This window comes from Aethalodelphis obliquidens, unplaced genomic scaffold, assembly GCF_003676395.1.
Source record: "Aethalodelphis obliquidens isolate GAN/ISIS:26980383/991018 unplaced genomic scaffold, ASM367639v1 scaffold93, whole genome shotgun sequence".
In the NCBI taxonomy this organism is placed as follows: Eukaryota; Metazoa; Chordata; class Mammalia; order Artiodactyla; family Delphinidae; genus Aethalodelphis; species Aethalodelphis obliquidens.
Genome location: NW_020838037.1, coordinates 1,840,988 through 1,853,966, shown reverse-complemented (window position 1 = coordinate 1,853,966; position 12,979 = coordinate 1,840,988). Strand labels below are relative to the sequence as shown.

At 35.9% G+C, this 12,979-nt stretch overlaps 1 protein-coding gene across 6 annotated transcripts in view; it reads left to right on the top strand.

Moving 5' to 3' along the window:
• The window catches only part of GRIA4 (glutamate ionotropic receptor AMPA type subunit 4), a 459,907-nt gene that overhangs the window by 46,194 nt on the left and 400,734 nt on the right, over window positions 1-12,979 (top strand). The window lies entirely within an intron of this gene.

Here is a 12,979-nt window from a genome sequence, read left to right as displayed (position 1 = left end):
AATAAATTACAAATATTTGGGCTGAATAAATATTTAAGTGCATCTCTTTTAGGTTTAAGTTGTCTCTAGATGAATATGCTACATGCCATGAGTTTATAGGATAAAGAATGAAAGAACTGAATTTTCATTTTTTATACTGAATAGATTTCTTCTTTTAAAACCTGTAGTCTACATTGTAAAAATAAGGCTCAGAAAAATAAGTAACTGATCTTTAAACAGAGTGTTTTAAATGGCCTAGAATTCATAAAATGATCTATTGTATTACAAAGGAAAATCTGAAGTGTGTCTAGAAAAAGAAAAGAGAAAGTTCACTATTTTAGATAAAAAGATGTGGGATTAAGAGGGGTGATTTCTGTGGGAACAAACTGGTGGAGGTCTATGAATTCAATATGTGTAAATTAATGCAGAAAGAAATAAGGGTCTGAAGGGAAAATTATTGACAAATAAAACAACAGGTAGTAGAAATTATTTGGGCTGTGATATTTCATATTGTCAAGAAAAAATTTAGAAGGATATAGGATTCAAGTATGAAATGAACAACGACTTCCACAAATCTTTGTTGAATTTTTGAAGGAAGTTTCTAAGAGATGTTGTCTATAGAAAAGTAGCAGAATGTAATAAACTCATAATTTCCTCCTTAATTGTGACTTGAAAAGTAGGTTGATAATTAAAAATTTAAAAAATTTGAATTTTAAACTTTCAGGTCAAGATGATAGACTGAATTCGCACATTAATCTCTTCTTCCAAAACCCTAAAAATGATATTCAAATAATTAAAAGATATAAATCCACATTGATGGAGGTAGTGGGGAAAGGCCATCAGTAGATCCCCAAATGTTCACAGAAACAAAGCCAAAAAGGAACCAATGAATTTAGCCAAACTCCAAGGAGATTCATGAAACAAAAATACCTGGAAGTTCCATAATATTAGTTCGTTCCTCACCCCCATGTGACAGCTGCTTGGGTTATTAACCCAAATGTCACCTATGTCAACCCCCACAATTTCCCTTACTGGAAGAGATGGCTGTCACCATCAAAGGTAAAAGTGCAAAATACCCACTTTTGAAGAATCCCTTATATCTTGGTCACGAGCATTTGACCCAGCCCTGATAAGATGGATGGGAGGAAGTCTTGAGAGACTTCTGGGGAAGGTTTTTCTCACTAAAGTAAAGAGTGTTAGGAGAAAACATCTTTCTTCTTTATCATATTTGTCATGTCTACCTAGGATACCTGGAATTGCCACAGCCTTTTGGGACTAAGGGCTAAGCCTATGACCTCTTCCCTAAATAGCATCAATGAACTTATGAATTAACCCTGAAATAACCTACCTTCATATTTCTAGTTGTTCCACACTGTTTAAGGCATTTTATTTAATTATTGTGTTACTTCAGGCCAAAATTCTCCCAACATACAGCCTCAAATAAAACCTGTAATTGACAAACTCCTACCATGTCCAGAGTCCCAGTCAATTTTTTATTGCTTTATTCTAAAATATGAACAAATAGGCACCAGACTTTTGAGGAAAGCCTGTAACATAATATTAAAAGAATATCAGAAAAAAATACAAGAAAAAAAGATAATTCAGTGAAAAGAACATAAATTTAAGACTAAAACCACTAATTATATCATCAGAACATTCCTTGTCCCTAGTAACTTCTGAAGTCACAAAAAAACTATATGTAATATGTAATATATGTATCCTGTTTAGATTCTGATTCAAACAGCCTTTTTAGGGAAAAAATCATTTTGAGATAAATAGGAAAATAAGAATATGGGCTGGATATTAGATGAAATCAAGGAATTAACTGTGTAGGTAAGATAAGGGCATCATATTAGATGGTGAAAATTTACGTACTTTTAAAGAAATTGATCCTTAATTCCTTGTACAGACTGATGTATAAAAATGATGAGATAACATTTTGTCTGGGCTTTGCTTTTAAATATAATCCAGCTGAGACAGGAGGAGCAAAAGAAGGGGAATATATAAGTAGTATGGTAAATTCTTGATGATTATGAAATTTGGGTGACAGGATATGGGGGTTAAGTAATATTTTTTGCAAGCATAGTTGCCCCTAGAGAAGACTTGGTTAAGGAAAGATGAGACAAGAGATTTTCTTGTCATTATAGGACTTTCTATACCACTTGATTTTTCTGAAAATCATACTCATATATTTCAATAATAAAAAAAACTTAATGAATTTATTCTAATAGAACCATTAAGGAACTGTAAATTTGAGGTGATAAGACTTTTAACTATGCAAAGTGTGTGTGCCTGTATGTGTGTGTGTGCACACCAAATGTATTTAAAAATATGAACTCAATAGTATTTGACAAGGTTAAAAGAATGTGATGTGGCAAATCAGGCAAGACTTAACAAAGCAGATGAGATTTTATTTGTCATAGAGTAATAATGGGTCATGTACATTTAAGCTACTCTATACACAATTAGAAATTTGGCAGTCCACCATATCATCTTATATAACCCTTATAAAATATCCATTTCATAGGGTGGATAGGATAGGAATTGAGAATGCTAATAGACCAAAGTGAGGAAGTTAAGTTATGAAGGAAAGGGGGATCAGTCAGATCAATAGGACTAAACCATAGTAAACAAGTCCATAGTAAAGTGAAAGTATTGAATTTTTAGAGAGAAAAATTTTACTCTATACTTATTCTGAAGTAGAATTTTGAGAAAGATGGAAAATACTACATGGCAAAGCAAATTCTACATAATAAAAAAGGGATTCATAGAAAGGTGAAAGTAAATGATGTAGGAAAAAGTTGAACATTTCAGAAAAGATAATGGTTGAAGTCAGAAAAAAAGAAGTTACAGGCTGAGGCTGAGATTTCCTCAGAGTCAGTGAAAAGAATGATGGAGGGACATATCTATGTTCTTTAAACTACAGATGGAGGTATCATTGTAGTGGCACTCACACTCTCTCTCACACTAAATCCTCTGCTGTTTACAGCTATGACACAGAAAGCAAAATACTACATAATAAAATAGTTTCTAGAAATTAGTGAACAAAAGCAATTTTGTCAAAAATGTTTACATAGCAGATAATACAAAGTGTCCTTATACCTTTATGAAGAAACATTGTTATCGAATACCAGTAATTATTATAAACATGTCTCTGAGAATAAAAAATCTTTAAAAGAATAATTGTCTTGAAAACCATAAATCCTTTATATCAAGTACATCAACTTACTCAACCAATTTTCAATATGGAGAAGTTTATATATCTTAAGTGCATAAGATTTCTGATTCAAAAGTTACTTGGCTAAGAAAATTCATTATATTATAAAGCTCTCTTCGATACATAAATTCAACAAAAAGATCTCATTTTAGTAATAGAAATTGTCTAAATTCATCTATTTCTTCAACAAATATTCATTGCAAATCTATGTTCCAGGCATAAGAGTTATATAGATAAATAAGGCACAGTCATTACTCCCAAGGAACTCATAGTCACATGTGGAAAATCAACATGTAAATATGTTTTTTTAATAAATTTATTTACTTAATTAATTTATTTATTTTGGCTGTGCTGGGTCTTCATTGCTATGCACAGGCTTTCCCTAGTTGTAGCGAGCAGGGGTTACTCTTTGTTGCAGTGCACAGGCTTCTCATTGCGGTGGCTTCTCTTTGTTGCAGAGCACGGGCTCTAGACACATGGGCTTCAGTAGTTGTGGGACATGAGCTCAGTAGTTGTGGCTCATGGGCTGTAGACCACAGGCTCGGTAGTTGTGGTGCACGGGTTTCGTTGCTCCACAGCATGTGGGATCTTCCCGGACCAGGGCTCAAACCCCAGTCCTCTGCATTGGCAGGAGGATTCTTAACCACTGCACCACGAGGGAAGTCCCTGTAAATATGCTTTAAAGTGACAATTGCTTCAATAGACATCTGTATAATATGACATGAAAGTGGAGATGATAATAGTACTCACAGTGTTCAAGTTTTCATTCATCTTTGCTAGTAGGTTAGTGAAAAAATAAGAGTTCTGGAGCCAGACACACCAGATGGTGAATCTGGGCCCTTACTAGTTATAAATCATAATAATAATATTTACCTGGTAGGGTTGTTAGGAAGACTGAATGAAATGCTGTATGTATCACTAGCAGCACAGAGACTATCACATAGTAAGTGATTATTTCACTACTCAACAAATAATGTATTGAGTGTCTAGTGTACAGAGTGAACTAATCAAGATGTTGGGGATACCTTAGAGAAAAGGTAGCCAAGGTGTTGCTTCCATGGCTTGTAGATTCTAGTGATGGGAGTGGTTAGGAGAGGTCTCTCATTTGAAGTCCATTTTTAATTTTTTTTTTTTTTTTTTTTTTTGCGGTATGCGGGCCTCTCACTGTTGTGGCCTCTCCCGTTGCGGAGCACAGGCTCCGGACGCGCAGGCTCAGCGGCCATGGCTCACGGGCCCAGCCGCTCCGCGGCATGTGGGATCTTCCCGGACCAGGGCACGAACTCGTGTCCCCAGCATCGGCAGGCAGACTCTCAACCACTGCACCACCAGGGAAGCCCTGAAGTCCATTTTTAACAAAGATGTGAATGACTCAGAGTCAGACAAGTGAAGATTAGGAAAAAGAAAGTCCAAACTAGGGGCCCTGTGATAAAAATGAGCTTGTTGGTTTTGAAACAGAAGGAAAACCAGTGTTTCCAGCATGAAGACAGGGTGGCAAGTAAGAAAGAAGATGGAACAGATGAGATCCAAGAGCTATGGGCATGTAAGGACTTTGAAAACCAGAATAAGGAGCTTTGATTTTTATCTCAAGTTGGAGTAAAGCAGGAAAGCAACATAATCTGATGTATATATTAAAATGATAACTCTAGCTATATTATATGTATTTTGTAGCTTTGATGCACATTGCCACAAATATTATCTGGCACTTCTGTGGCAGAACCAGTCGTCTTTTCTCTCTGTAAAATAACTTGCTAAAATAACCAATTAAAATCTTATTTTGTTAAACTAGTGTGATTTCATTACCCCTCTGTACAAGGCAGCAATATTCTGGTCTGTCTTCAGAGGATAAATCTTTGTGTGACCAAGTGGTTAAATCAGATAAGATGTCAAAGGGGACTCCAATCAAGATGGTGGAATAAGAGGGCATGGAGCTCACCTCCTCCCACAAATACATCAAAAATACATCTACATGTGGAACAGTTCTCACAGAATGCCTACTGAACACTGGCAGAAGATCTCAGACAGCCAAAATTGCAAGAAAGATCTCCACCTAACTAGGTAGGATGAAAGACAAGGAATAAAAAGAGGAATCTGGATGGGACCTGCACCCCTGGGAGAGAGCTATGAAAGATGAAAGGTTCCCACATCCAGGGAAGCCCCTTCACCAGTGGGGAGGTCAGCTGGGACAAAAACGTAACTTCAGAGACTCAGAGGAGAGTGCAGAAGCCAGTTTGCAGCAGGCAGTACCACACAGAAGGTCCCTGCTACCTCCCTGCACTCCCCAGTCCAAGACGTGCATCTGCTAGTGTGGGCAAAGGCTCAGTGCTGAAACTTGGGTTTCAGAGGACAGACCTAGGGAAAGGACTGGGATTGACTGTGTGGAGACAGCCTGAAGTGGCTGCAGTGTGATACAGGCTGCATCTAGGGGTGTACATGGAAAAAGACCAGGCCCATCAAGGAAGGGAAGCACCATTGTTAACAGGCGCATGAAGGGAAGGAAAGAGCCCCCCATAGTAGCCTTTTTCTCAGCACATTCTCAGCCAGCACAGCACCACCTATACAAGCTCTGGAATCCTGCACATGCCAGTGGGTTGCCCACATGCAGAGGCAGGGCTGAAATCTGAGCTGATTTTCAGGGACCATGTGACTTAGGAAGCAGGGATGAAATCTGAGCCCTCTCCCTGCAGGTGTGTGATCCACAGGTTTACAGCCTCTGGGGCTTTCTGCTGGACATCCCAGTGGTCTACAGGTACTCCTGTGGCTGAGGCAAGTCTAGCATTAGCAACCGTAGACTGAGTGGGCACGAATATGTGGAGGTCATGCCAGGGTCTGTGCTGCTTCCATAGCTCCCAAGGCAGGTCCAGGTGCATGACTGCTGTCGTGGTACCTGACTTCAGTGGAAATACACCTACAATCTCTGGTGGATTTGTAAACACAGCACCTGAGGGACACCAGGGCCGATTGCCTGCATTCCTATGGTTGAGGCAGGGCCAAGGGCAGTGCCAACAACAGTGCACTTTGTGAGCCTGTGCAATGGGTGACAGGCAACACCACAGAATGCAGTCCTCTGTGGAGAGCAGAGGATTACTCAGTGGCTCCTCTCACAAGAGGAGTGCTCCAATCCCACCTACGTCACACTGCAGCTCAGAAATGGATCTGGGGGCTTCTACTCCAACAACTAAGGAGCAGACCCTGCCTCTGGCAGGGCTGTGACAACAACAGAGCAAAGAGGAGACTCCATTTAGTATCCAGTACAGGCTTTGGTAACAACACCACCAGTCACACCCACGATCAAGGAGGTAAAGGCCAGCATACACTGAGGAAAGATGCAGCAGGCATCCATACTAAAAACAGCCCTCACACCAAAAATATTAAAGCCACTCATGCTACACAGGGATGCTTGCACATAAAAGCAGCCCTCCAAGACCACAATGGATAACTGTTTCCCCCAAACTCATAGACTCAGTGAAATATAAGTAAAATGAAGAAGCAGAGGAACCACTCCCAATTAAAATATCAAGAAAATTCCCCTGAAAGAACAAACAATGAAAGAGACCTTTTCAGTCTAATAGATACCAAGTTCAAAAAGGAGGAAATGAAAATACTGAAGGAATTAAGAAAGGCTATTGATAGAAAAGCAGATTACTATAAAAAGGAATGAGAAACTATAAAGAGGAACCAAGAAAACTTAGGCAACTCATTTGCCAAGACAAAAGCCAAGCAAGGGCAATAAATAGCAAATTGAATAATGCAGAAGAATGATAAGTGATCTGGAAGATAGAATAATGGAAATCATCCAATCAGAACAGCAGACAGAAAGACAAATGAAAGAAAAACAATACAAGAGAACTATGGGATAATATAACACTTGCCAATCTACACATAATAGGGATCCCAGAAGGAGAAGAAAGAGAAAGGGATATCAAAAATGTATTTGAAGAAATTATGACTGAAAACTTCCCAAATTGGAAGAAGAAAACAGATATCTGTGTATGGGAAGTACAGAGGGTCCTCCAAAAGATGAACCCAAACAGACCTATAACAAGACATATTGTAATTAAAATGGCAAAAGTTAAAGAGAGGATTTTAAAGGCAGCAAGAGAAAAAAAATAATTTCAAAGGAACCCCCAAAAGGCTATCAGCTGATTTCTCTACATACACAATGCAGGCCAGAAGAGAGTGCAAGATATATTCAAAGGCCTGAAAGGGAAAAACCTGCAACCTAGGATTCTCTACCCAGCAAGATTATCACTTAGAATAGAAGGATAGAAAAAGAATTTCTCAGACAAGCAAAAACTAAAAGAATACAGAAATACTAAACTTATTCTAAAAGAAACACTAAAAGCTCTTCTCTAAATGGAAAAGAAGCAAAAATCTGTAGGAAAGAGAAAATCCCAAATGTAATATAAATCACTTAAATAAGCCAGAACAAAGATTTTTTTTAAAAAATCAAAACATTTTTGTGAAAGAAATAACCACAATGAATAGCAAAAAAGATAAACATAAAGATGTAAAAGTGGACATCAAAAAATCATAAAATGTGGAGGGTAGATTTTTTTAAAATGTGTTTGAGCCTATATGACTATCAGTCTAAAGCAAGTAGATATAGGAAGGGTTTAACATACTTGAAAAACAGGGTAATGTGTTTTTATGTTACCCAATTCAAAAACACAATAATTTCACAAAAACACAAACATAATACAAAAGAAAACCATCAAACCACAAAATGAAAAAGAAAGGAACATAGAAAAAGAAATACAACTGGAAAACAAGGTTTAAAATGGCAATAAATATGTATCTATCAATAACTACCTTAAAAGTCAATAGACTAAATGTTCCGATCAAAAGACATAGAGTGGCAGATTGGATAATAAAATAAGAGTCTACAATATGCTGCCTACAAGAGACCCACTTTAGGATGAGGACACATATAGATTGAAAGTGAAAGAATGGAAAAAGATATTTCATGCAAGCAGAAATGTCAAAAAACTGGCGGTAGCAACACTCATATCAGACAAAACAGACTTTAAAACACAGGCCATAAAGATAAAGAAAGACACTATATAATGATAAAAGTATCAATAAAAGAGGATATTACACTCATTAATATATATGCACCAAATATAGAAGTACCCAAATATATAAAACAAATACTAACTGACATAAAGGGAGAAATTGTTGAGAATACAATCATAGTAGGAGATTTTAACACCCAACTCATATCAATGGACAGATACTCTAGACAGAAAATCAATAGAGATAACAGGACTTGCCTTTTAAGAGGAAACAGAGACCCTAAGTGATACAATAGAACAGTTAGACTTCATTGATATTTTCAGGATATTACATCCAATAAAACCAGAGTACACATTCTTTTCAGGTGCACATGGAAGATTCTCTAGGATTGACCACATGTTAGGAAACAAAATAAGCCTCAACAAATTTAAGAAGATAGAAATTATTTCAAGCATCTTTTCTGACCACAACAGCATGAAACTAGAAATCAACCACAGAAAAAGATATGAGAAAATTAAAAAAAAGAAACAGTTACATGGAGACTAAACAATATGCTACTGAAAAACCAGTGGGTTAGCAATGCAATCAAAGAGGAAATTAAAAAATACTTTGAGACAAATGACAATGAAAACACAATGATACAAAATCTATGGGATACAGGATAAGCAGTTCTTAGTGGGAAGTTCATAGTGATGCAGGCCTTCCTCAAAAAACAAAAAATCTCCAATTAACAACCTAAGCTACCACCTAAAGGAATTAGAAAAAAAAGAACAATCAAAAACTAAAGTCATCAGAAGGGAGGAAATAATAATCAGAGAGGTAATAAATAAAATAGAGATTAAAAAACAATAGAAAAAAGTCAATAAAACCAAGAGCTGGTTCTTTGGAAGAGTAAACAAAATTAACAAAGAATATGATGAGCAATTATATGACAACAAATTGGACAACCTAGAAGAAATGGACAAGTTTCTAGAAATATACAGTTCACCAAAACTGAATCAAGAAGGAACAAATAATTTGAACAGATTGATCACTAGAAGTGAAATAGAATCTATTACATTATTACACTGTTTATTACATTATTAACACTCCCTACAAACAAAAGTCCAGGACCAGGTGGCTTCACTGGGGAATTCTACTAAATATACAAAGAAGAACTTACACCAATCCTTCTCAAACTCTTCCAAAAGATTGAAAAGGAAGGAACACTCCCAAAGTCATTCTGTGAAGCTGTCATCACCCTGATACCACAATCAGACAAAGACACTTACCAAGAAAGAAAATTACAGGCCAATATCTTTGATGAATATAGATGCAAAAATTCTCAACAAAATATTAGCAAAACAAATCCAACAACACATAAAAAAGATCATACACCATGACCAAGTTTGATTCATCCCAGGGTCAAGGATAGTTCAACATATGCATATCAATCAATGTGATAAACCACATCAAGAAAAGAAAAGGTAAAAACCACATGATCATCTCAATAGATGCAAAAAAAAAAAATGTGATAAAATTCAACATCCATTCATGATAAAAACTCTTACCAAAGTGGGTACAGAGGGACCGTATCTCAACATAATCAAAGCTGTTCATGACAAACTCACAGCCAGCATAATACTCACTGATGGAAAGCTGAAAGCCTTCTTGCTAAAATCTGGAACAAGACAAGAATGCCCACTCTCACCACTTCTATTCAACATAGAATTGGAAGTCCTAGCCACAGCAATCAGACAAATAAAAGAAGTAAAAAGTACCCAAATTGGAAGGAAAGAGGTAAAATTGTCATTATATGCAGATGACATGATATTCTATATAGAAAACCCTAAAGAATCCACACAAAAACTGCTAGAACTGAAAAATGAATTCAGAAAGGTAGCAGGATACAAGATTAACATACAGAAATCAGTTGCATTTCTTTACATTAACAATGATATATCAGAAAGGGAAAGTTAAAAAAAAATCCTTTTTAAAGTTGCATCCAAAAAAAATATTTAGGAATAAACCTGACCGAGTAGGTGAAAGACTTATATGCTGAGAACTGTAAAACATTGATACTGGAAACTGAAGATGATTCAAAGAAATGGAAATATATCCCATGCTCTCAGATTGGAAGAATTAATATTGTCAAAATGACCCTACTACCCAAAGCAGTCTACCTATTTAATGTGATCCCTATCAAATTACCCTTGAGGTTTTTCACAGAACTAGAAAAAATGATCCTAAAATTTATATGGAAACATAAAAGACCCAGAATTGCCCAAGCAATCCTGAGGAAAAAGAACAAAGCAGGAGGCATAACCTTCCCCATCTTCAGACAATACTACAAAGCCACAGTAATCAAAACAGCATGGTATTGGCACAAAGACATATGGATCAATGGAACAGAATAGAGAGCCCATAAATAAACCCACACTCCTATGGTCAATTAATCTATGACAAAGGAGGCTATAATATACAGTGGAGAAAAGACAGTCTCTTCAGCACGTGGTGTTGGGAAAGCTGGACAGCCACATGTGAATCAGTGAAGTTAGAATACTCCCTCACACCACACACATAAATAAATTCAAAATGTCTTAAAGACTTAAATATAAGACATGACACCATAAAACTCCTAGAAGAGAACATAGGCAAAACATTCTCTGACATAAATTGTGACAATGTTTTCTTAGGTCAGTCTACCAATGCAATAGAAATAAAAGTAATAATAAACAAAGGGACCTAATCAAACTTACAAGTTTTGCATAGCAAAAGAAACTATAAACAAAACAAAAAGGCAACTCCATTTATTTGGACCTACCCATGCTGACTCTCACTTCAGGTTTTTAACCATTACTCTTTATTGTTGTAGCACTGTCCATGGAGAAAGGCATTGGCACAAGACCAGGTGGGATGCTGCAAGGAACTAGGGCATAATACAAGGTACTGGGAACTGGAAATGAAAGGAGGTCAGAAAGTAGGAAGCACAAGTGTGAAGTGATTTATCTGACTGTAGCATATAAACCAAGCTATTAATTAATTCTTGTTTTTTACAGAGCCAAAATAAAATATATAAAGCACTGCTAATTTCTCAACTCTTACTTGAATTCAAAAACTCTCCTTTGGGGAACAATTTATGTCAAAATGACTTCATAAGTATTCAGATGAAATTAGGAATATGTTAATACAGCACATCTATTTGTGAGACACTTCCTACAATGAATTTAATGCTGATAAAGTATTTTCACAGAAAAATAGTACACAAAGTTTGGTCTCCATGCCATTTTTTGAAGAACGTTTATGCTTACTTGCATGCAGGTATGTGATAGATGGATGCTTTTGGCCAAGAAGGATCCTAGTCATAGTTTTCACCTGAACATGGAATAACAACTAGGAATAATCAAGTGAAATTCAGTTATTTATCAAAACAAAGGGTCTTTCCACCTTTTTAAAAAACAATTTGCGTTATTTTAATGTTTTTCTGTTTAAAGGCAAAGTGAGGGCTGTGAATAGGTGAGACTCTGTACTTAAATACTTTAAACCACAACCTGAGAGTTCTTAAAATGTAGTTATTAATGACAGTGTGTTAATAACCATTGTTTTGCTCTCTCAAGGGACAAAAAATGAAAGAAACCATTTTATTTTATGTAAATCTCAAAGAACAACTTATTTTAATTTCTTTGTACCTTATTTTTCACTGATCCATTCAAACAATATTTATTGAATATCTATTATGTGCTGTGTACTATGATAGTGCTAATATATATTTCCATAAATGTTTATGATGTCCTTCCTAACTCTCTATGGAAAACTATGGGGGAAAGATGACAAGAAATAAACTATATTTTATCAAAGATTCATTCATGTAGATATTAACATGAAAGTACTCCTTCATGACTTCTGAATTAACTGGTTTAAGCAGATATTCTGGAAAACTTAATCTCTTTTTTAAAATATGAGATAATGATTATACCTAATTGAGTCAGTGTTTGGCATAGATGCTTATTGTTATTTTTGTTGGTATTATTCAAATTGTATGATTAAGTTACTGAAGAGAATCTTTAGTATCTGGTATGTGTTACTTTGATCATTTTTGAATTAGTTATTCATAAAAGAAAAGCTAAGTAGATGTTGTGGTTACCTTACCTAAATTATACTGGCTTTCTTTCTGTTTGGTTTTAACTTCTTAACCTGATCAGCATCTGCCTTATATGAAACATTATTTAATTTCTTCCTTTGTTTGCTTTTGCTTCTGAACACCCCTTTTGACTTAAAAAAAAAAGTCATGCTTCTTTTTGGTCAAGCTTAAACTGTCAATTTCTTAAGCATCTTCCTGAATTGATTATCTACTCTCTCCACTGAGTATTGAAACACATGGTCTCAAGATTGCTCAGTCTCTTCAGTTGTTCAAGTGGAGCATGAAACAAAAGGCATTAAATACTTCCTACAAACAGGCCTCTCTAGCTATAGTGAAAATACTTTCAAAGCCACACAACGTAACTACCCATATTCAGAGCCATTTATGCACATATTGCAGGCAGGGTAATTCAACCTTCATACTTTTTTTTTTTTAATTAAGCAAAGGCCAAGTAGCTATGTACCTTGTGCTGGATTCTGTTTGCTTCCACCAAATAAAGCAGATTTGATGGCAAAGTACCTTGTATGAAAATACCCTACATTTATCTTCTCTGGATTTAATGTTTATTAGAGATTATGATATAAACTACTATGGTGATAAACATAGAGAATTGATAACTGCAAAAGGCAGTCAATGCCTAGAAATCAAAG